This window comes from Galeopterus variegatus, unplaced genomic scaffold, assembly GCF_000696425.1.
Source record: "Galeopterus variegatus unplaced genomic scaffold, G_variegatus-3.0.2 Scaffold1689, whole genome shotgun sequence".
In the NCBI taxonomy this organism is placed as follows: Eukaryota; Metazoa; Chordata; class Mammalia; order Dermoptera; family Cynocephalidae; genus Galeopterus; species Galeopterus variegatus.
Window position 1 is genome coordinate 139,030 of NW_007727800.1, and position 4,848 is coordinate 143,877.

A 4,848-nucleotide genomic window follows, 5' to 3' on the forward strand; every position below is an offset into this window, starting at 1 on the left:
CTGTAATTATCCTATGTATTTTTTCAGACCTCAATGGATTAAAATTAAAAATCAATAACAAATGAAATTCTGGAAACTATACAAAAACATGGAAATTAAATAGCACTCTACTCAATGACATATGGGTCCAAGAAGAAATCAGACAGGAAATCAAAAAATTTATTGAAACTAATGAAAACAATTATACATCATACCAAAACCTGTGGGATACTGCAAAAGCAGTACTAAGGGGAAATTTATTGCATTAAATGCTTACTTCAGAAGAATGGAAAGATGGCAAGTGAACAACCTAATACTTCACCTTAAAGAACAAGAAAAACAAGAAAAATCCAAACCCAAAATTAGCAGATGGGAAGAAATCATTAAGATCAGAGAAGAACTTAATGAAATTGAAACCCAAAAAATGATACAAAAGATCAGTTAATCAAAAAGTTGGTTTTTTGAAAAGATAAATAAAATTGACAAACCATTAGCATAGCTAACTAAAAAAGAAGAGAGAAGACCCAAATAACAAAAATTAGAAATGAAAAAGGTGATATTACAACTGATACCTCAGAAATACAACAAATCATTAGTGACTAAACAGCTATATGCCAACAAATTTGAAAATATGGAGGAAATGGATAGATTTCTGGACACACACAAACTACCAAAACTGAGCCAAGAAGATGTAGAAAATCTGAACAGACCAATAATGGTAAAAGAGATTGAAGCTGTTATCAGAAGGCTCCCTACAAAGAAAAGCCCAGGACCAGATGGGTTCACAGCAGAATTCTACCAAACATTCAAAGAGGAATTGACACCAATTCTCTACAAACTACTCCAAATGATTGAAATAGAAGCAATTCTCCCAAACTCATTCTATGAAACAAACGTCACCCTGATACCAAAACCAGGTAAAGATACAACAAAGAAAGAAACCTACAGGCCAATATCCTTGATGAATATAGATGCAAAAATCCTCAATAAAATACTAGCTAACAGAATACAGCAACACATATGCAAAATTATACACCATGATCAAGTGGGATTCATTCTAGAGATGCAAGATTGGTTCAACACACACAAATCAATAAATGTGATACACCATATCAGTAAAATCAAACACAAGGACCATATGATCATCTCTGTAGACACTGAAAAAGCATCTGATAAAATTCAACACTCGTTCATGATAAAGACTCTCTACAAGTTAGGTATAGACAGAAAGTATCTCAACATGATTAAAGCCATATATGATAAACCCACTGCCAATATCATCCTGAATGGAGAAAAGCTGAAAGCTTTTCCCTTAAGAATAGGAACTAGACAAGGATGCCCACTCTCACCACTCCTATTCAACGTAGTATTGAAAGTACTAGCTAGAGCAATCAGAGAAGAGAAGGAAATAAAAGGCATCCAGATGGGAAAAGATGAAGTCAAACTGTCCCTGTTTGCAGATGACATGATCTTATATATCGAACAGCCTAAAGCCTCTACAAAAAAACTCTTGGAGTTGATAAATGATTTCAGCAAAGTTGCAGGATACAAAATCAACACCCCCAAATCAGTAGCATTTCTATTCTCCAATAGTGAACATGCAGAAAGAGAAATCAAGAAAACTAGCCCACTTACAATAGCCACCAAAAAAATAAAATACTTAGGAAAAGAGTTAAGGATGTGAAAAATCTCTATAATGAGAACTATAAACCACTGTTGAGAGAAATTAAAGAGGACACAAGACGATGGAAAGATATCCCATGCTCTTGCATTGGAAGAATCAACAGTGTGAAAATGTCCATACTACCCAAAGTGATATACAAATTCAATGCAATCCCCATCAAAATTCCAATGACATTTTTCTCAGAAAGGGAAAAAATTATCCAGATATTTATATGTAATAACAAAAGACCACACATAGCCAAAGCAATTCTGAGCAATTTTTATATTTTCAAAATAAAGCTGAATGGCTGAATCCCAATAAAAATAGTAAACTTTGTGGCATTTTAACTTGCTCTATTCCCATCCCCCCTTCCCCAGCTCCATGGCAGCCTTGAAAAGCAACAACCCTCAAACACAGTGGAATCCAACAGCCTAGCAGCCACTGGAGGGGACAGAAAAGGGTTGTTGCTCTTTCAAAGCCCCATTTTCAGAGAACTGCTATTATTTGAGCTGACTGGCAGTTCACTGAAAAACCCCATTCCCAAGGCTTCCCGTTATTTGACCTGATTCAGAGGTTGATCAGTGGTAGCTAACAGCCTTTTCCCCAAAGGTATTTATCAAAAACAATCAGCTGCAATTGTTTAACATCCCAGTTGCTTGAAATAGTTGCAGCAAACAAGCTAATCAAAAAAATAAGAGAAAAAGTACGGGAATGAGATGTCCACAGGTTTTGAAAAGTTCTGAATATTTCTGCGAATTGAGAAGGCCACATGCATGTGCCCAGGGCTGTGAGCATGCTCAGGAAATACATGAGAAGTCCCTATGAAATTACCTGACTGAGCAGAAGGCTCTGAACAAGCAGGAAGTGAAGGCTACGACTGAGTGTTGAAGGTATGCCCCAGCAAGCACACAAAGCCTCTCAGCAAAGACTAGGAAACATTAAGAAGTATTGACAAGAATGTGGAGAAACTGGAATCCTCATACATTGCTGCTGGGAATATAAAATGGAAAACAGTTTTGCATTTCCTCAAAAAAGTACACACAAAATTATCTTATAACCCAGCAATTCCATTCCTGGGAGAAATGAAAATATATGACAATACAAAAACTTCTACGTGAATGTTTGTAGCACCATTATTCATAAAAGCCAAAAAGTGAAAACAACCCAAATATCTATCAATTGATAAATGGATAAACAAAATGTGGTATATCCATACAACAAAATATTTCATTATTCAACCGTACGAAGGAATGAAATACTGATACATGCTACAACACATACAAACTCTGAAAACGGACTCAGTGAAAAAAGCCAGAAACAAAAGGCCAAATATTATATGATTCCACTTACGAAATGTCCAGAATAGGCAAATTAATAGAGACAGAAATAGATTAGTGGCTGCCAGGGGACAGAGGTCAGGGGATGGAGAGTGAGTGTTAACACATATGAGGTTTCCTTTTGGGCCGATTGTTTTAGTCAGTTTTGTGTTGCTATAACAGAATATCTGAAACTGGGTAATTTATAAAGAAGAGAGGTTTATTTGGCTTACGATTCTGGGACAGCTGCGTCTGGCACGGGCCTCAGGCTGCTTCTACTCATGGTGGAAAGTGGCAGGCAGCCGGCAGGTACAAGCAGATCACATGGCGAGAGGAAGCAAGAGAGAGAGAGAGAGAGAGAGGAGGTGCCAAGGTCCTTTAAACAATCAGGTCTCGTGGGAACTATCAGAGCTAGAACTCACTCATTACTCCCCCCTACCCAGGGAGAGCATTAATCCATTCATAAGGGATCCACCCCCATGACTCAACCAGTTTCCAACACTGCCACACTGGGGATCAAATTTCCACATGAGTTTTGGAGGGAACAACACATCCAAACTCCATCAGCGATGAAAATGTTGTGGAATTAAACAGAGGTGATGGTTGTACAACCTTGTGAATACAGCAAAAACTACTGAGCTGCACAATTTTAAATGGTGGATTTTATAGTATGTGAATTATATCTCAATTAAATAATAATTAAAACTATTTGACCCAATTGATATTTACAGAATACTAAACTCGTCAACTACAGCATACATAGTATTTAATGAAAGATGTGCAAAATACCTACACTGAAAACCTCAAAATATTGCTGAGCAAAATCAAAGACTTCAAATATACATGTAACATTCACCAAAACAGAGCACAGGCAAGGCTATAAAATTAATCTCAGTAGATTTCAAAGGACTGAAATCATAAACAATACATTCTCTGTGTATATGTGTGTTTACAATATGTAAACAACACATTCTCAGAACCATGGAATTAAGTTGAAAATCAAATTTTAAAAATACGTAAATAGAAAATCCCCAAATATTAAGGAATTGAACAATAAACTTCTAAATGACATGTCGATCAGAGAAATCACAATGGAAATTAGAACTGAACACAATAAATCAAAATTTGTTTAATGCATCTAAATGAGTACTTAGAAGGAAACTTTTAAATAGGAAATGCACATTAGAAAACAAGACAGGTTTAAAATGAATCTAAACTTCTAACTCGAAAAAACTAGAAAAAGATCAAATTAAATTGAAAAGAGTAGAAGGAAATAAAAGATAAGAACAGAAATAAAGATGAAGACAGAATTCATTTTAAATTCAATTTTTAATTAAAATTAACTTAAATTTTCAATTAATTAAAAATTTTTTAATTTAAAAATTTTTAATTAAAAATTTTTAATGAATTAAATTCATTTAAGTTGAATTCATTTTAAATTCAATTTTCAGGAGTACATGTGTGACATAATGACTAATACTTATACTATAATTTTCAGCTTAAAAAGCATTTTCATATATGTTGTCTCTTAAATCCTCACAATAACCATGAGGGTATGTATTGTTATTATCTCTGTTTAACTGATGAGGAAACGACATTCAACAAGGTTTTATAACCTGCCTTAGGTCAAACAACAAAGCACCTAACAAATCATGTGCTTCCTTGCTCAATATAATACATTTACACACTCTCTTAATACAATAAAAACGTCTGACCAATGAAAAATATCCAATCTATCCAAAATAGACTATTATTCCATTATCTTATGGTCCTATTTCAAATAACATTGCAACAACTAAAATCTACTACAACAAAATGATTATAGTGTATAAGCAGGTGACCGGATAATTTATTATCCAAATGGGATATTTTTAAGAGTAAATTAGAAGC